We start from the raw sequence: 21440 nt of genomic DNA on the forward strand, positions 1-21440 counted from the left end.
TATAGTTGTGTGCATAGACACAGCTCAAGTTGTATACAGCTATGGCTAGTCTTTTTTGAAAGTACAGCATTCAGTATTATATTTGTTGTATGTAATAAAGAACAAGTACACAAGAGATTAGAATCCACAAATTTAAAATTCTGTTTTTCTAAATATTATAACTTAAATAGAATAAATCCACTTTACATTGTAAATACCATTGACTCTTGAACAATGCAGAAGTTGGGGCAGCAACCACCACCTTCCTCCAGTCAAAAATTCACATATAACTCTTTGTTTGTTTGTTTGTTTGTTTGTTTGTTTTAAGCAACAGTGTCTTGCTGTGTTGCCCAGGCTGGAGTACAGTGATGCAATCACCTTAGCCTCCCAAGTAGCTGGGACTACTGATGTGTACCACTATGGCTGGATAATTTAAAAAATGTAGAGACAGGGTCTTGCTGTGTTACCCAGCCTGGTCTAGAACTCATAGCCAAAAGCGATCCTCCTGCCTCAGCCTCCCAAAGTGCTTGGATTACAGACATGAGCCACCATGCCTGGCTACATGTACAACTTTTGACTCTCCAAAAACTTAAAACTACTAATAGCCTGCTGTTGACTGGAAACTTTATTGATAATGTAAATTAACACATATTGTATGTTACATGTATTATATACTGTATTCTTACAATACAGCAAGCTAGAAAAAAGAAAATGTTATTAAGCAAATTATAAGGAACAGAGGATATGATTTCTATTTATTAAATGGAAGTATATAATCATAAAGGTCTTCAACCTTACTGTCTCCATGTTGAGTAGGCTGAGAAGGAGGAAGAGGACTGGTTAGTCTTGTTGTCTCAGGGGTGGCAGTGGTGGAAGAAAATTTCTGTAAGTGGACCTGCACAGTTCAAACCCATATTGTTCAAGGGTCAGCTGTAGTATGTTGTTATTAAGGACATAAAACAATTGGGTAATTAACTCTCAGAGAGTAAGAACCTAGTTCACACTAAGCATAGAACACTACTTAAAGAAATGATCTCCAGTAATGCTAGAAGAATCATACAACACTTCTTTTCCACTTACAGAAACCCATTCATTTTGAATTTAGGGAATATGCATTTGATAAGCAGTGAATCAATACGTCAAATCCTCTTCTAATTACTGGCTTTCTGACCACTAGACATGTTTACAATATTGAACAATCCCACTTCAACCACATTCAACAGAACTAATGTTAACCTGTTGAGTGCTCTTTCCTTAAATTAAGGATCATGAGAAGTTTCTAGGAATTCAGTCTAGGAATCTATTTACCTTTAGGCTTTTGTGTTCTAAGCCTTAATATGTGCTCTCTAGGAAGCTCTAGCTTATTTCAAATGTTCATATGACTTTCTGTCATATGTAATTTAGAAAACAGATATTTATTGAATGTCTACTGTGTATAAAGCAAAATGATAGCCTCTGCGGAGGAAAAAGAATAAGTAGGTCATAGTCCCCACTCTCAAATAATTTAAGTCTAACTAGAGATTTAAGATGTTAACATGTGAAGTTTTTTAATTTTATATTAAGTTCAGGGGTATAAGTAAAGGTTTGTTACATAGATAAACTTGTGTCATGGGGGTTTGTTTTACAGATTATTTAATTACTGATAAAGCATATAAATAACATTTGAAGAACGTATTTTAGTAGATAGTATGAGATTCTATATGTGTGGTCAGAAAATTTACACTGCATAGGATTTCAAAGTGAAAGGTTTTTATGCTGTATCTTTGCTTTCTTCAAAAGTGTGGACACCTTTAAGAGGCAGAGAGGAATGATTCGTGTTTAGGCTTCAATATTTTGGCAGGCATGTTACATAATTTTAAAAAGAGGCAGCTAGATAACAGGTGGAGGTTTTATATTTCCTTATTATAACTTTATTCTTTTTGCAAAACAATTGGAAACTGCCAGTAAAATTTATTGATATATAACATTTGTATATTTTATGCAAGATATGTGGTATTTTGTCACAAGCATAGAATGTGAAATGATCTTGTCAGTGTATAGGGTATTCATCAACTCGGGCATTTGCCATTTCTATGTGTTGGGAACATTTCAAGTGCTCTCTTCTAGCTATTTTGAAATATATAATATATTGTTGTTAACTATAGTCATCCTATCCTGCTATTAAACATTAGAACTTATTCCTTCTATTTAATTGTATGATTGTACCCATTAACTAACCTCTTCATCTCCTTCCCCCAACTCACATACCTTTCCCAGCCTCTGATAACTATCATTCTACTCTCTATCACCATGAGATGTTTTTTAGCTCCCACGTATGGGTGATAGCATGTAATATTTGTCTTTCAGTACCTAGCTTATTTCACTTAACATAAGGACCTCCTGTTCCATCTATGTTGCTGCAAATGACAGGATTCAATTCTATTTTATGGCCAAGTAGTATTCTATTGTGTATATATTTCACATTTTCTTTATCCATTCATCCCTTGATGGACACTTAGGTTTGTTCTATATCTTTGCTATTGTGAATAATACTACAAAACCGTGAGAGTTCTGATATTCCTTTGATATATTGATTTCTTTTCTTTTAGAAAAATATCCAGTAGTAGGATTCTTGGATCATATGGTAGTTCTACTTTTAGTTTTTCAAGAAATCTCCATTCTGTTTTTCATAGTGACTGTACTAATTTACATTCCTACCAACGTTGTATCAGTTCCCTTTTCTCCACATCTTCTCCAGCATCTGTTATTTTTTTTTCTTTTTAACAATAGCCATTCTAAGATGACATCTCATTGTGGATTTAATTTGCATTTTCCTGATAATTAGTGATGTTGAGCCTTTTTCATCTACCCGTTGGCCATTTGTATGTCTTCTTTTGAGACATGCCTATTCAGGTCCTTTGCCCACTTTATAATGAGATTATTAGGTTTTTGGCTTTTTGGGGTTTTTTTGCTATTGAGTTGTTTGAGTTCCTTGTATATTCTGAACATTAGACCCTTGTGGGATGAATGGTTTTCAAATATTTTCTCCCATTCAATATGTGTAGTGTGTCTTTATTCTGTGGGTTGTTTGCTAGTACATTTTGAAGAAAGGTACTAGTTAATAAAATTGATTATTGAGATACATATAAGAGAATACACTCTTTGGGATAAAGGAAGGATGTGGGAAGTGCCATTTTACTCTATCTTGAAGGGTAGGGAGAGAATACACACACATCACACATGGTTCCCATTCACAAACATAAATAAAATTTCTGAGGACTGACTAGAAGGCAAAGTGTAATAGCAAGAAAGATCATGAAAGCAAAAACAAATATTTCCAAATTTCAATTCCAAAAATTCTGAATTTATCATTAAACTGTTTTTACTTCTAATTTAAACTCTAATTTTCTCTACTTTGAGGGCTTTTTTTTTTTCTACTCTGGCTCATTCAAAACTTACACAAACACGTAAATCACGTTGAGCATGTAACATGTCATTTTTATTTGCCAAATTATAGTCATCAAATGATACCTTGTACAGAAAGAGTAAAACCTATGCTGAAGTGAAAATGTATTTCCTGGATTCATTTTGGAAAACATGGTAACATTGCAAGTTGGAAGCCTGATTATTCATTGTCATACTAGCACACAAAGTGCATTGTACTTAAATCTTTTTTAAATTTCAAAAGCAAGACATGTAAAAATCAAAGAAATTTAAAGAATGTGAGCTTTGGTATATAAGAAGACGTATTCTCACTCTTAAAATTATTTAAACAGGTGCTACGGCAAGCCATTACCTGTATAAGTCTTTTAAGATATTTACAACAAAACATTTCCCTGTGATTGAATTTTTCCAAGTACTAAAATACCATGGAGAAATATGTTTACCACCAGTTTTATGGTTCCCTAGATGCATTCTCTATAAACCTTGTATCTGCTTGGACACAAACAGTATTGCAAAAAGACACCATGCCATTTGAACAGGGTATACAGCTTTGAAAGCGTATGCCACAGTACTAATGGGAATGTCAGTATTATTATGAGTAATACAGTTTTAAGACCATTTTTTTATTATAGGAGACCTAAGTAATTGTTCTTATTTTACATCTTAATTTTACTAGGAATATTTTATATCTGTGGAGATACTACCACTATTGTGCTACAGTTTTTGGCCTCAGTGCCGATGTGGGATATAACATTTGCGAAGTCTAAGCACGGAAAAGCATAATGGTAAAGTTTTCCTTTACAACATCTATTATTCCATTGAAAAGCAAATAAGAAATAATTACCTGGGACCTGAAAATGCAACCCCTATATGCTTCAAAGATTTGGGTTGACAATGTTTAAAGAGCTACAAGGTATCAATAATAGAATTTTGCTAACCAGTGAGTCAATTTTCTAGGCAAATGGGGGAAGACAACACATGTCGTAAGTATCCAGATGAGAAAGTATCTTCTGGAAACTTGTAGCAGTGGCAATAAAGCAATACACATCAGTGTTCAAACTTGAATAGCATATTGTATTGCTTTTCACCCTCATAATCTTTTAAAATATGCCAACTGTCAGAGACAGTGGTAGGTAAGGATAGATGGTTACATGGATTATTAGTAAATTCTCCTGAGAAATTGGGATATTGATGGTGGTTGAGAATCATAGGCTGACGATGGTGCACTTCACCATCTGTTAATATAGGTATTTTAACTGGAGATAAGATCAAATATCTTGTCATCAGCCAAGAAGAGGAAGTAATTTCAATGCCATGTTAAAAATACAGTATTTAGCCATTCACACTGGAAAAATGCCTAATGGGAAATGAATAATGGAGCAGAGGTGACAATGGACAGAGGCAGTGAGCAAAGTGATCTTCCCTAGTGATCAAACAGAATTAAGAAAGTTAAAATCTCTAAGTGAAGTGAGTAGATATAGCTATTCAGGTGATCAGGTGATGGAAGTATGTTCTTTTTTTTTTTTTTTTTTTTTTTTTTTGAGACAGAATCTTCGCTCTGTCACCCAGGCTGGAGTGCAGTGGTGCTATCTCCGCTCACTGCAAGTTCCATCTCCTGGGTTCATGCCATTCTTCTGCCTCAGCCTCCCGAGTAACTGGGACTACAGGCACGTGCCACCATGCCTGGCTAATTTTTTGTATTTTTAGTAGAGACGGGGTTTCACCATGTTAGCCAGGATGGTGTCAATCTCCTGACCTCATGATCCACCTGGCTTGGCCTCCCAAAGTGCTGGGATTACAGCGTTAGCCACCGCGCCCGGCCGCATGTTCCTTAAGGTTATCCAAAGCAAACATGAAGGCAGATTCAGGACAAATGCAGAAATGGTTAACATATGATACTGTGTCTGGAATTTATTCCTTCCAGTGGGTTCTTGGTCTCGCTGACTTCAAGAATGAAGCCGCGGACCATCGCAGTGAATGTTACGGTTCTTAAAGATGGTGTGTCCGGAGTTTGTTCCTTCAGATGTTCAGATGTGTCCGGAGTTTCTTCCTTCTGGTGGGTTCATGGTCTCGCTGACTTCAGGAGTGAAGCCGCAGACCTTTGCAGGGAGTGTTACAGCTCTTAAAGGTGGTGCGTCTGGAGTTGTTTGTTCCTCCTGGTGGGTTCATGGCCTCGCTGACTTCAGGAGTGAAGCCACAGACCTTTTCAATATGTGTTAGAGCTCATAAAGGTAGTGCAGACCCAAAGAGTGAGCAGCAGCAAGATTTATTGTGAAGAGCAAAGAACAAAGCATCCACAGCATGGAAGGGGACCTGAGCGAGTTGCCGCTGCTGGCTCTGGTGGCCAGCTTTTATTCCCTTATTTGGCCCTGCCCACATCCTGCTGATGGGCCCATTTTACAGAGTGTCGATTGGTCCATTTTACAGATTGCTGATTGGTCTGTTTTTACAGAGTGCTGATTGGTACGTTTACAAACCTTTAGCTAGACACAGAGTGCTGATTGGTGCATTTTTACAGAGTGCTGATTGGTGCGTTTACAAATCTTTAGCTAGACACAGAGCGCTGATTGGTGCGTTTTTACAGAGTGCTGATTGGTGCATTTACAAACCTTTAGCTAGACACGGAGCACTGGTTGATGTGTTTACAACCCTTTAGCTAGACAGAAAAGTTCTCCAAGTCCCCACTAGACCCAGGAAGTCCAGCTGGCTTCACCTCTCAATACTAAATTGAAAATAACTTCATGGGACTCAAATGTTATAATGTTGACTTTTAAAGCACTTTATCCAAATAAGTGACTCATAAAAATATACCAATTTCATAGAATTGGAATTTAGGGCAGAAATTTTGGATGCCTTGTTTAAGTCTGATTACAAGATATTAGTATTGAAAGATCTTACATATTAATTTTCTCTTTATTTTCCTTTCTTCATGTTGCAGGATTTCTCTGGTTATTGAGTTCATAATATTCACACATTCATAAAAACAGAAAATGTTAAACATCTGCATTTAATGCTAATCATTGAGTTTTGTAGGGCTTCATGTGAAGTAAATCTTAAAAATAGTTTTTCTCCTAAAGAAGTATCATTGGCTGTGAGTACAATAGTCACACCTTATTTGCAGGGGATATGTTCCAAGACGTCTGGTAGATGCCTGCAACAGTGAAGAGTACTGAACCCCATACATATTTTTTTTTTTTTTTTCTATACATACATACCTGTGTTAAAGTTTAATTTAGAAATAAGGCATAGTAATAAATTGACAACAATAACTGATGGAAACATAGAACAACTATACCAATATACTGTGTAAACGTTGTGTGAATGTGGTCTCTCTTTCTCTCAAAACATTTTATTGTACTGTACTCCCCTGTTGTCTGATTGCCATTTACTAGGAGTAACAGAAATCTTTGGAAAATGAAATCACAGATAAGGAGCAACTACTGTGTGTATAAGGATAGAATCCAATTGGGAAAGAAAAGAAGAGAAAATCATAGTGACTAAAATGTCACTGGAAGTTGAGAACTGACTATGTTTCTCTTTACATTTCAAGCTTTGACAGATGTTAAGGATGTTTAATAAATATTTATTTTCATACATAAGTATATATATAATATATATTTATATTTGCAGGCTAATAAAAGCATCACACTCTTACTGTCTGCATAAACCCAGCCTCAGCATAGACATAGTTTTATATTCAGTAAACACTTAAGATTCTTTTCAAACTAAAGCACTTATGATAGAAAAATGAGAAAAAAATTCTCAAGTACTAGGGCTATTAGCAAAAGTGAAACATGTCTGTAGTGTCTTTGCTTCAACATTTGCCATTCCATATGGATCTGTAAATATTTGTAACAATAGTAAGTAAAGGAATTTTAGCATTAATAAAATAAGGTCGAATTTGCCAGGAAAAATTAAGATAGATTTTTCATATTTTCTTTTTTTCATTTAAATATTTATTGAACAAAAGCAGAATAAATGAACTAAGGGCTGTTTTAACCTGTAGATAAAAAACAGCAACTTCAAATATTCAGAAGGGTGTCACACAGAGAATGAAAGACTTGTTTAGTATTTCTGCAAAGGGCAGAACTTGACCCAAAGGATAAATACAAGCCATCAGTAGGCCATTGGATAGTTGTACAAAGTGTATCACATATCTTAATTGCTTCTTTCTCCATATAATGCGTTCCACACTTAACTTTTCCCATCTTATAAAAGGAGATAATACAACGTAATACTTCTCATGAACGTCTTAAATAAGTCACATTTTCATGGCAAGCCCTCCACTGCCAGCAACAGATATACTCATAGTATTGGAAAACATCTAAAGTTAACAAACTGGTTTAGTATAAAAATGGTTTATTTGTTCCTCAGACATATTTCTGCATTTTACATTAGTGGATCTCAGAAGCTGGGGAGAAAAGAGAGTATAGTCTCCAAAGAGGGTGAATCATAATACCTAGCAATACAGATATTGCCCTCAAACTCTAAATGAATCATTACCACTATCCAACAATGGTACAGATGAGAGTGTGGTATGTGCTGGGGCATCTGCACAGAGAAAAGACAGTTGACAACCACTGTTCTACAAGAAACAGGAAATCTTATTTCACAAGTCACTAAAAAACAAACTGCTGTAGTAATGAGAGGCTCCATCCAGACTGTTAAATATTACAAAATGAGAACTGTTTCAACAACTATTCAGCATAATGTTTAAGAACAAAAAGTACATAAAACATTGTACTTTATATGTATATTTTATCACATAGTAAGAAATGCTGAGGTGCTTCATCTATGCAACAAATTGAAAATAAAAACTTTACATTTCTATATTTGTCAATATACAGAATTCTGAAGGTGGATCTTAAACTCAGGATGATAAATCAGTTATCAAGGAAAGCCACATAACCTGTCAGTCTGGATAACTGCTATTCACTGGGGATGGGTGAATTGGAATTGGCTCTGGCAAGGGAATAAACTTGTTAAAAGAAACATCCAGGGCCCTTGCAATTGGCTTTCTGGACATAACCATTCTTATGGTTGGGTCAGCTTGCCATTCTTGTTTTAATATACCTTTCACAGCCTCTTCTACAGGACATCCAACAAAGGCTTCAAAATCATCAGCTACTATTGAGATATACGCTTGAGAGGGCAGGGCAAAGGCTCATCTCCTTGTTGTATCTCTAAGTGCTTCCATAATTGACTGGAACGTCTTAGGCTACTGGTAAGCATTGAGGGTTGTATACATCCCAAAGAAATCTCTATGCCAGAATTTTTTTCCTACTGAGCAAATTCTCCCAAGTTCAGAATTTGCAGATTTTATAGCAGGTGGTATTCTTTCCCAAAGATATCTTGGATTATTCACGTCGTTATGGAGCAAATAAAAAGCTAGAAGCTGACCATACACTGGGGGTGCAGCGGTTTCTCCAAGGGCCTGGAACCCTTGGTTCTCGCACTGATCCAACAACTTTTTGAAACTGAAGGCACTTTCCTTCATCATTGCCACTGGCATCTTCCCAGCCTGTCTTGCGGCCACCCCTTCCCAACAGCCAGACCCCAAACTGTCTCCCTTTTCCTATATTCTTAGTAGAAAGTACACTTACCTTAAACTTGCAAGTCTCCATGGGAATAAATATACAACTTAAATTAAATTTGAGGAGAAAATGCGACTCGGTGGCTGGCAAGATGGCCGAATAGGAACAGCTCCTGCCTGCTGCTCCAAGGGAGATCAATGCAGAAGGCCTGTGATTTCTGCATTTCCAACTGAGGTACCTGGCTCATCTCATTCAGACTGGTTAGACAGTGGGTGCTGCCCATGGAGGGAGAGCTGAAGCAGGGTGGGTCGTCGATTCAGACTACTCAGGTAGTTTGAAGACTTCAGGCTCAAACTACCTTAGAGCTAATCTGAGAGAGTTCACTTACAGAATTACAAGTTTATTCTTTTGTCTGGTTATTAGGAAGACAAAATACAATGCTATAATACCTTTATTAATTCTTGACACATTAAGTAAATTCTTCACTCAGTTTACCAGAGTAAATTTTTTAAAAGAATTTATTGGGTAAATCCTGGAATCAGTGCATATTCAGTGCACTTCTTTTTCTTGAACATTCCAGATCTAGAAGGCTAGCATAGCTTCAGATGTAGCTCATTTTTTTTTTTTTTTTTTTTTTTTTTTTTTTTTTGAGACGGAGTCTCGCTCTGTCGCCCAGGCTGGAGTGCAGTGGCGCAATCTCGGCTCACTGCAAGCTCCGCCTCCCGGGTTCACGCCATTCTCCTGCCTCAGCCTCTCCGAGTAGCTGGGACTACAGGCGCCCGCCACCACGCCCGGCTAATTTTTTGTATTTTTAGTAGAGACGGGGTTTCACCATGCTCTCGATCTCGTGACCTCGTGATCTGCCCGCCTCGGCCTCCCAAAGTGCTGGGATTACAAGCGTGAGCCACCGCGCCCGGCCTGTAGCTCATCTTTTTGAGGGCCAACTATATGCTCAGTACCATGCTAAGTGTTTTGCATTTGAGTTTTTTCCTTTAAACTTCCCACAAACACTCTGAGGTAGATCTTTATATTCTACAAATAGGGTCATTGCGTAACATCCCCACGCACAGAGACATTCAGTAATGTTTATCATGCTATAAGAAGAAGGCAGACTCATAGGAAATAAGTTAAAATCAGAAAAGGATGTATCAGATGATTAACCTTTGTATAATCATTTACATTCAACTGCATGATACATTTTTGAAAGATTTCTAATTAATTGAAAATTTTTTTGAAAATATTCCTCTTCATCTAATAGTTATTAGAGAAAATCACCACCACACTCTTCAATTTATACCACTTTGATTTATGCCACAATGCAATGCACAACTAAGAACTCAAAAGTGTTTCTGATAAAAGTCATTAAGTAAGGTGAGAATATTGAAATAGAAGAAAGTAAAGTTGAATCAGTCCCCACAAACTAGAAATGAAGATGGGGAAGAGGCAGCATTAAAACACAAAACAAAATGGCACATTCATGTGTTCTGGTGCTGGCATTTACACATCCTTGCCTCTTTGGATATATATTATGAATTATTTTATTATTATTTTTATCAGAAAAAGAGTGTCCATAAGATGGTATGAATTTTCATAGCAACAGACAGCATCTAAAACTAGGATTGTGCTTTTGGTAAAGGTTGTTAAATTAAGCATTACTAATAGATACGAACTTCTTTGATAAAACTTAAGAAATTTTCAGGCGAGAAGCAACAGCTTTTTTTGTTTGTTTGTTTGTTTTCTGAGATGGAGTCTCACTCTCCTTCCCATCCTGGAGTGCTGTGGTGTGATATCAGCACACTGCAAACTTCGCTTTCTGGGCTCAAGCGATTCTCCTGCCTCAGCCTCCTGAGTAGCTGGGATTACAGGCACCTGCCACTGTGCCTGGCTAATTTTTGTATTTTTACTAGAAATGGGGTTTCACCATGTTGGCCGGGCTGGTCTTGAACTCCTGACCTCAAGTGATCTGCCCACCTCAGCCTCCCAAAGTGCTGGGATTACAGGCATGAGCCACTGTGCCTGGCCGCAACAGTTTTTATCTTAATGTCTGTATTACACAGGACAAGAAAAAAAAATGTGAAAATTGCAGTGCTTTGCCTTGTTAATTATATATTTTTAATAAAATTCAGCTTTCTAAAATAAACAATTAGGGTCATTTTGAGTTAGCTAGGTTTGTAACAGTATTGCAATTATGGTATCAAACTCGTCTGTTAGGAAGACCCTTAATTTTTTGTATAAAATACGTGATGGCTCAGTGCCTCAATTTTTTTTAACATTTTTTTAAGAGGTGGAGTCCCACTACATTGCCCAAGCTGGAGTGCAGTGGCTATTCGTAGGCATGATCATAGTGCGTTGCAGCCTCAAACTCCTGGGGTCCAGTGATCCTTCTACATCAGCATCCTGAATAGCTGGAACTAGGGATTCATGCCACTGTACCAAGCCCATTGCCTCCATATTTTAGCTATGACTGAAATATCAGTATATATTCTCAGTGATTGTGGGTATGTGCACATACGTGCATGTGCATGAACAAGAGAAGGAGATGGCTAATGAAAACAGAACTGTCTATCATTAGTACTGTGGTAACATGAAAATGTGAATATGCATAGATTACAAACAGGTATAATTGCACAGTTATTAGTGAGCATATTGATAAAAATGTCAAATCTGTGTAATTAAGGGCATGTTCCTCATGAAAGAGTTTACAGGAGGTGACAAACTGTGAATTCTTTGTTATACAGACTGTTTTCCCAAGTTTTCTGTGATAGTGTCATTCTGATTTTGAATTATCTTTAATTTTTAATCTTAATCCTCTAAAATATCTTCTTTATACCTTTCTTGGATACAAGTAAATTTATAATCCATAGAATTCATTCTTGGAAAAATATTTTCCTTTTATTTGTATAGGCTCATGTTTTTTACTATTTTGTTTCCTGAATCTATGTTACAAATTGGCCCATTACGCATGTTTTTCTGCAGTGTAAATTGATTTTCACAACCTCTATATCTATAAAACCAACTGGTTGATATATGTCTTTAATTTTATTCAATTTCTTGAAGCTTTGGCGATACATCCTTAAAATTAGGTATCATTTTTGAAACGATTTTTTGAAATGTGAAAAATAACTAGTTAAAATATATATTGTGATAAGACGCAATATTAAAATCTTGTAAATGTAGCAAAAATTAACCTTTATAGAGCCCAGTGGTTTTTTGAACTGTGATTCCCACACCAGCAACTTTAGCATCAATTGGGCACTTGTTAGAAATTCAAATTGCCAGGCTCTACTCTATACCTACTGAGTAAGAAACTCTGGAAGCAAGGAATGTGTATTTAAAAGACTTTCAGTGCATTCTTATGCATGATAAAGTTTGAGAACTATGATCTAAAGTGCTGGATGAATAACTTGCTCCCTTCTTCCTTCCACTGACTCTTTCTACTCAGTCAGATAAGTTAACTAACCAAATATGAAAGCAGTGATTTTTAAATTTGGCACCTGAATTGCCAGGTCAGAACAGTAAATTTCCCTTTCTGATCTGTGCCAGATTAAGAAGAGAAGTTTCTTTCTTGGTTGAAAAAAAAAGAAAAAATGACTGGATGTCTCCTGGCAGAGAAGCAAAATGAGAAATCTGCTTTGCAGCCTCTTCAGCCAGCCAGATGCCTGAGCCCCCAGTAAGACTAAAAGCAAACCTATATTAGAATCCTGGGGAATATGGGCAACATGGCTGACTCGACACGTCAGGTTGAAAGCTGCCACTGAGGGACCACGATGCCTGGCATACTCAGATTTCAGAGGGAAGGCACAAAGCCATTTTACAAATGAGCCGGAGTGACAAAAGATTATCACCTGGAAGGGTCATCTAATTTAGGGAAATGGGTGCCGTCCTCCTCCATCTATCCCAAACACATCTCTTCAAAACAGCAGCTTTCTTTCTACCTTACCCCATTCCCAATCCTGCCTCTTGTTTGCCAATTTATGATGCAAACTGTTATAATGTTACTTGGCACTCATAGAATGTTATTTTTTGTGCAGCCTTTTACACAGAGGTAGCCAGGCTGGTTTTCTGGAGAAGGGACTTGTACATGTCTTTGGTGCTTTTTATTTGTTTATATCAGAAGTTCTTGTTTTTCTTTGCAGATTTTAGATCAAATTCTAGTCTGTTTCTGGAACCTCAGCAGTTTTGTATTTCTAGGCTCTATAAAATATAGAGTTACTCCAAAAAATCAGTCAGGTCTTCTTTATCTCTGATATAATAATAGATCATCTCAGAGATGATGGGAAACTATGTGTGTGGGAGAGAAAGGTTTATGCTTTAAAATTATTTTGCTCAGAGGACTATGCTATGTAGACAAGTTCAATAAATTTACACTAGACATTCTGTGACAACTATACAAGCTATTTTTTGAAATTGTAAAGTTTCAATTTGTCATAATATTTGTAGATTATAGTAATCGTTTATTTTATTGGAGAGACTAAGAGTTGACCAGAAACTCTTTACCTCCATCCCCTTTCTTCCTTCATTCTACCACATATTTGTAAATAAATAAATACATAAATTATATATTCATGTACAATCTTGTATTTTTGAATAAAAAAGAAATAGTGGAATCAATCTGATGATTCGAAATCTTACAGGGCTTTAAGGTTACCAGTCGACATATCAAATATCATTACATAGGTTATAGATAGACACATGATGGTGTCTATTCTAGATACTGAGGAGACAACAGTGAGCAAATAAAAATCGGACAAAACTCACTGCCCTCAAAAAGATTCAATTGTACTGGAATAAAATATTTAATAAAATAATAAATAATTACATTATATTGTATATTAAATGGTGCTTAATTTTACAGAACAAAATAAATCATCTCAATGGGGTAGAAATAGGGGTGCAGGTTGCAGTGTTAAATAGGATGGTCAGTATAGGTTTCACAAAGAAGATACCATTTGAGCAAATCATACAGGTGGCAATCTCAAATGAAATGCATAAACACTCTAAAACACACCTTGTAAAGCATTTTGTTAGTTCTAAATTTTTATTTGACTTTTTTTCTTATCAAGCTTATTACATTCTCTACAGTTTGAATATTCCTTATCTGGAATGCTTCAGACCAGACATGTTTCTATTATTGGCTCATTCTTGCATTGCTATAACAAAACACCAGAAACTGAGTAATTTATAAAGCAAAGAGGTTTAATTGGATAATGGTTCTTCAGGCTGTACAGGAAATATGATACTGGCATCTGCTCAGCTTCTGAAGTGGCCTCAGGAAACTTTCAATCATGGCAGAAGGCAAAGGAGAAGCAAGCCTGTCTTGGCACACATGTTTAAATAACCACATCTCATGAGAACTGACTCACTCACTATCATGAGAACCGCACCAGGAGATGGTGCTAGACCATTCATGAGAATTTTCCCCCAGTGACCCAATCACCTCCCACCAGGCTGCATTTCCAACACTGGGGATGACAATTTGACATGAAATATAGGTAAGGACACAGATCCAAACCATATCATTCTGCCCTGACACCTCCCAAATCACATGCCTTTCTCACATTTCAAAATACAATCATGCCTTCCCAACAGTACCCCAAAGTCTTAACTAATTCCATCATTAACTCAAAAGTCTGCAGTCCAAAGTCTTATCTGAGACAAGGCTAGTCCCTTCTGCCTATGACCCTGTAAAACAAAAATAAGTTAGTTACTTCCAAAAAACAATGAGGGTATAGTCATTGGGTAAATACTCCCATTCTGAAAGGGAGAAAATGTCCAGAAGAAATGGGCTACAGGCCCCATGCAAGTCTGAAACCTAGCAGCGCAGGCATTAAATCTTAAAGCTCCAAAAGAGTATCCTTTGACTTCATGTCTCACATCCAGGGCATACTGGTACAATAGGCTCCCAAGGCCTTGGGCAGATCTGCCCCTGTGGCTTTGCAGGGTTCAACCTCCACGGTTGCTCTCAAGGGCTAGTGTTGATTGCCTGTGGCTTTTCCAGGTTCATAGTGCAGGCTGTTGGTGGATCCATAATTCTGGGTTCTGGAGGACGGTGGCCCCTTGTCACAGCTCCACTACTAGGCAGTGCCCCAATCGGGACTCTGTGTGGGAGCTCCAACTCCATATTTTGCTTCTGCTCTGCACTCGTAGAGGTTCTCCATGAGGGCTCCACCCCTGCCGCTGGCTTCTGCCTGGGGAACCAGGCTTTTCCACACATTCTCTAAAATTTAGGCACAGGCTCCCAAGCCTCAGCTCTTGCACTCTGTGCTCCTGCAGGCTTAACACCACATGAAAGCAGCCAAGGCTTATGGCTTGTTCCTCTGAAGTATCAGTTCAAGCTGTACCTGGGTCCCTTTTAGCAATGGCTGAAGATGGAGTGCCTGGGATGCAGGGAGCAGTGTTCTGAGGCTACACAGGGCTGTGTGGCCCTGGGCCTGGCCCACAAAATCATGTTTTCCTTCCTAGGCCTCAAGGCCTGTGATGGAAGGGGCTGCCAGGAAGGTCCCTGAAATGCCTTTGAGGCATTTTCGCTATTGTCTTGGCTATTAACATTTAGCTCCTCTTTACTTATGCAAATTTCTTCAGCCCACTTGAATTCCTCACCAGAAAATGGGCTTTTTTTTTTTTTCCTACACATGACCAGGCTGCAAATTTTCCAAACTTTTATGCCCTGCTCCCCTTTTAAACATAAGTTCCAGTATCAGGTCATTTGTTTGCTCACACATAAAAGCATACACTGTTTTAAGCAGCCAGGCTACATCTTGAACACTTTGCTTCTTAGAAATTTCTTCTGGCAAATACCCTAAATCATCACTCTCAAGTTCAAAGTTCCACAGATCCCTAGAGCAGGCACACAATGCAGCAAGGCTCTTTGCTAAAGCATAGCAAAAGTGACCTTTCCTCCAGTTTCCAGTAAGTTTCTCATTTCCGTCTGAGACCACCTCAGTCTGGGCTTCATTGTCCATATAACTATAAGCATTTTAGTCACAACAATTTAAAAAGTCTCTAGGAAGTTCCAAACCTTCCCTCATCTTCCTGTCTTCTTCTGACCTTCTATATTCCTCCAATCTCTTCCTGTTATCCAATTCCAAAGCTGTTTCCATGTTTTTAGGTATCTTTATAGCAATACCCCACTTCTGGTACCAATTTTCTGTATTAGTCTGTTCTTGCACTGCTATAAAGAAATACTTGAGACTGGGTAACTTATAAAGAAAACAGGTTTAATTGGCTCACAGTTTCACAGGCTGTACAGGAATCATGATGCTGGCACCTGCTTGGCTTCTGGGGAGGCCTCAGGGAACTTTCAATCATGGTAGAAGGCAAAGGGGAAGCAAGCATGTCTTATATGACCAGAGCAGGAGGAAGAGATAGATGGGGAGGTGTCATACACTTTTAAATAACCAGATCTCATGAGACGTCACTCACTCACTATCTTGAGAACTCCACTCCCACGATCCAATCACCTCACACCAGGCCTATCTCCAACACTGAGGATTTTTGACATGAGATTTGTGTAGTGGCACAGATCCGAACCGTATCATTTTTAATTTTGGGTTTTTCAGATTTTGCAGTATTTGCATATACATAATTAAATATGTTGGGGATGGGACTCAGGTCTAAACATGAACTTAATTTACTTTTCATATACACCTTATAAACTTAGCCTGAAGGTAGTTTTATAAAATGTTTTTAATAACTTTGTGCATGAAACAAAGTTTTTATTGTATTTTGACTGTGATCTGTCACATTATGTCAGGTGTGGATTACTCCACTTGTGGCTTAATGTCTGAGCTCAAAAAGTTTTGAATTTTGAAGCATTTCAGATTTTAGATTTTCCAATAAGGGATCCTCAACCTGTAGAAGGGGAAATCTAGTTAACTGTCCTTTCATTGAGATTTTCCTATATGAAAAATAGGAAAGAACAGTGCTTCCCAACCAGTATTGACATTTGGCCAGATAATTCTTTGTTGGGAATCCAGCGGTGGTCAGGCGTGAAGGGCTTTCCTATGATTTGTGGGCGTTTTGCAGCATCACTGGCCTCTACCACTAGATGTCAGCAGTACGTAGTCTTGACAATCAAACATTTCTCCAGCTATTGTCATATGTCCTCTGGGCAACAAAATTGCTCCTGGTTAAAAACCACTGACCTGTGTCTTCAGGTCTTCAGTGACTTGGAAAGCAAAAGTGGGCTAATTTAAGGTGAAGCTGGGCTCATCCAGTTTTTACCTAGAGAAGGATATTTCCAAACATTGTGTTTCATGAGGTGTTAGTAGATGCTTAGGTTGTCAAATATATGACTATATACTCCTCTTCCACTTCTGTAAATTTTCAACTACCATTTAATTTATTTAATAAACACTTATATTGTATTTACTTTGGGTCAGAAATTATTCTATCAATTTTGCTAATAGTAGTTCATTAATATTTATAATAGCCCTAAGAGGTAGGTGTTAGTATTATCCTAACTTTGTAGATAAAGAAACTGAGGCATAGAAAGGTTAAGCAACTTTCCCAGGGTCCTACAAATCATAGAGCAGGGATTCAAACCCAAGCAATCGGGCTCCAGTGCATTTTGCTCTTCATTATGCTCTCTGCTTCCTATCTTGACATATAACATATGTTAATATTTAGCATTAGCATTTTATTTATTAAAAAAAAATTCCATAGGATTTTGGGACACAGTTGGTATTTAGTTACAAGAGTAAGTTCTTTAGCGGTGATTTGTGAAATGGAGCCTGAGATGTTCTGCTTTAAAAGATTTAGCAAGTTAAAAATAAAGGAAAACTGTGCCCTGTGAAATATGAGTTTCAGATTCTATTTTTAGTCTAAATATGTCCCATGGAATATTTTGGACATAATTATATTAAACAATGATTTGCTGTTTATCTGAAATTCAAATTCCACAGAGCACCCTGTAATGTATCTAGCAATCCTAGCCTTAAGAAGAAGTGTTAAATATTGTTTAGGCCAGTTTTCTCAACACTAATTTGAGCAAGGAAGCTTTTCTTGTTAGAACACCTAATATCACGTGGAAGTTCTGTGGGGTTTTAGTCTAAGGACAGTGGGAATGCCTTTCAGCTAGAGAGTGAATAGATTATTAAGGGTTCGTTCCAAAGTACAGTGATCTCTTCTTTGAACTCCTAGAGGCAAATAACAATCTATGCCACATGAACATGATTCAAGCTTAAGTGTCCACTGTTTTCCTAAATAATGTATCCACTCCTTAACAACAAGAACTGGGTATCACACTTCTTCCAAACCTTTTACTGGACAGAATATTTGTTATTGGAATAATATTTTGTCTGAAAGACGATTGAATTCCAATGCATGATTTATAAAGGAGCCTGTTATGTGAAATTGCTAATCTAAGGATCCACAGCAAATGAGCATAATTGGTTTTAGGGTATCTGTGTCACTTTCTCAGGCTGGTACATCTTCATTCCTTTGCTACTAGCTTTCTGTTTTCATTTATCTGTATTATTTTTATTTCATCTCCTTAAAGAAATACAACAATTTGGGGATCAAGCTTTTCTTTTCCACATTTGATGATGGCAATACTTGAGGAGTCATTGAAGCTATGTACACTTCCTTATATTCACGCAAGTCACATTACACAGCAGTTGGTCATTTTATTGTTGTAATTGTTCCTTAGTTTGTTAGAGGGAAGCAGGTGTCTCGCTTGTCCTGAATGTAATAATAATGACATTGCCAAAAAAAAAAAAGAGTCACTTGGGACAATTGTATTTAGGGAAAAGTTCTCAAATAAAATAATAAAGTATAATTTACTTGATAACGAATAAAACTGATGACCTGGTAGGTAGCTACATTTTTCTACTGCTGGGTTGGTCAACTGTGTTAACTTTATATTCCTGTATCACAATCCTTAAAGCCCAGAGGAGAGACACTCCATGAAAAATGGGAAAATAAGCACTAGAGTCATGTAGAGAGCCTCTAGCAGCCTGGACTTAATTTTCTGGGTGATTTTTCTATTATGAGTATTCACTATATATTTATCTTTTTTTCCTACGAAAGTTCTTGTCAACTTTTATATCTATTCGTCTGGGCTGTACGAAATAAATTAAAATGAAGAGCTTATTTTCTAAGTAGATGCCCAAGTGCTATTACAAAGTATGGCGGGTTTAACAAACAGGCTTAATAAAAGTGGTTTCCACTTTGCTTTAATAAGTGAAGAGATCGCTCATGTCCTTGATTAGACAGCAGTTCTCCTATCCTTACTTTGTAGTTTATACTATTATGTTCTATGTGCTGATAAAGGTTTTACTATTTACATTTTGAATACCAGCTTTTTAAATAAAAAAATTCAAAATCCTTTTTCCTGGGTTTAATAAAGAGATGCTCTTATTTAACCAATAGCCTATGTTTCTAATACTTGCCCATTTTTAATTTTATTGCCAGTTAGGATTTTTCAACCCTACCTAGTAAATTCCTACATAACAGTGCACTTATTTAAATTCTGAGCAAAATTCAGATGCTGTTCAGATGTAAAAATATATTACAAGATTGAAATTGATTTCCAATTCATTTACCATTCATTTTTGTAGCAAACGAGTTAAATAGGAAAAAAAAAAATCTGATGTATAGTTTGGCAGTTTCCTCTTGCATACACTAAAACATAATACACTTCTACTACTTTTGGGCTATTATGGACCTTAACATGCAATGTGACCTTGGTCCGAAAAGCATGTTTGGTTAGCACAGAAACTTAATCATGAGAAGTCATAAGTAGAATCCTTCTTCTTTATGGCCCTTTTTCTAGGACTAGGAAATTTATTGCTTGTGGGACAGGTAGGATATGAACAATGGGCCAAATAGAGTCCAGGGTTATCTCATCCATGTTAAAACTGCTGCTGAAAATCGATGTGACCTCTGCTACGCTGTCATCCCAGTTCTCACCCTCTGTGTCCTATTTGTCTTTTGATAGAAGCTTAGATCCGTGTGCTGTCTCTATGTGTCTCTCTTGGGCCAGATTATCAAAATGAATCATTGCCTGCATACCTCTTATATTTCTATTTATTTTCCTGGTGTTGACGAGGTCTGATGAAATATGATTCTTTTTGTATTTGATCCTCACTGCAGCAAGCAACACCTAATTCAGCTGTGTCTATCTCTTTAAAGAAGAGTAATACTATTTTGAAACTCCAATTTACTGTACAGCAACATTACAAACCATAGACCATGCAATCTGTCTTCATAGTCAATAGTAATTTTCCTTTCAGCCAATTTAATGGCATTTTTTTCATCTTCAAATAGAAGACTTCTAACAAATTTAATGTAGTTATAATTTTGTTTTTTGCATACTGAATGTATTGCTTTCCTTTTCAGCTATCTTGTTTGTAAAGTAACCCTCAGAGTCTCACCACTGAGGTTATACATATGTGTAGGTGACATGTAACAATGAATCCATTATTTTAAGAACTCTGTCCTTGACACAAAATATTTATTCAGGGAAATGATTATATTGTCTCTGAATCAGCAGGAAGTTAATGTTATAACTTTGTAGCACTTCATTTTATGATAGTAGTTTTTCCAGGCTACATAAATTAATACTTTAAGATTTATAAGCATCAGCATAAAAGTACAGAACCTTTCCAGCTATTATAAATATTGATATATCATCATTATAAAGTCATTCCATCCACTTAATACATTCACGTGGAGAAGAAAAAAATACTACTTAAATATAGACATCAAACAATGCAATTGAAGCATAACACTGTGGTTAATTGTTGAGAAATGTACCTTAGAAACCTTATATCTGCTGCCGAAGACATGTTTTAATAGTGTTTTTATGAGATAATACTTCAAAAGAAACCATGTAGCTGAATAAGGTCACAGAATTTGTGATAATGTGCTGATTCTCTCTGGAATAATTTACCTCTTCTAAACCTACCGCTGACTTTATAAAAAAAAAGGTAGAGAGGCAAATGTCTTGTAAGAGTTTAGGGTTAATTTTAAATAGTGAGAGTTACATAACTAGAGTATGAAAATAAACTACAAGTGAGTTGTAGAAAACATTTGCATCTGTGAACAAAATATTGTTTTCAAAGCTTTACTAAAAAAAATTCCTGGGAAGTTATTCTCATAGCTTTCTGTGCTAAAGAAAATTAATGGTATAGTTCATGCATTTTATTGAATTATTTAAGGTCAATAAACAAATGCTCTTTTTGATATTTGGATTCAAAAAGTATGAAACTGTTGACTCTAATATAATCATATAGCATTTTTTAAATTGCTATTGGTTTGGAAAAATAAAAAATGTAAAGGTGATATATAGTAAGAGCCTTTTATTCAGAGATAGTACTAAGTAATCTCACTGAAGTTTCCCACAAATGAATGGCACAACTTGCCACACAAGAAATTCCACAGCAAAAGGTAACTGTTAAATTAATGGGGCTCAAGACTCTGCACACTGCATATGTAGGCTGCTTGCAATAGAAAAATGAAGTCTTAATATATGACAAATCCATATTCCGTACCCATAGGAAC

General features: G+C 36.7%; 1 protein-coding gene and 1 pseudogene across 1 annotated transcript in view; one reads left to right on the forward strand and one right to left on the reverse strand.

Moving 5' to 3' along the window:
* Positions 1 to 21440, forward strand: part of DACH2 (dachshund family transcription factor 2) — a 688870-nt gene that overhangs the window by 645930 nt on the left and 21500 nt on the right. The gene's annotated exons all lie outside the window — the stretch shown is intronic.
* Positions 8286 to 8914, reverse strand: LOC129475948 (COP9 signalosome complex subunit 8-like; annotated as a pseudogene).

This window comes from Symphalangus syndactylus, chromosome X, assembly GCF_028878055.3.
Source record: "Symphalangus syndactylus isolate Jambi chromosome X, NHGRI_mSymSyn1-v2.1_pri, whole genome shotgun sequence".
Lineage (NCBI taxonomy): Eukaryota > Metazoa > Chordata > Mammalia > Primates > Hylobatidae > Symphalangus > Symphalangus syndactylus.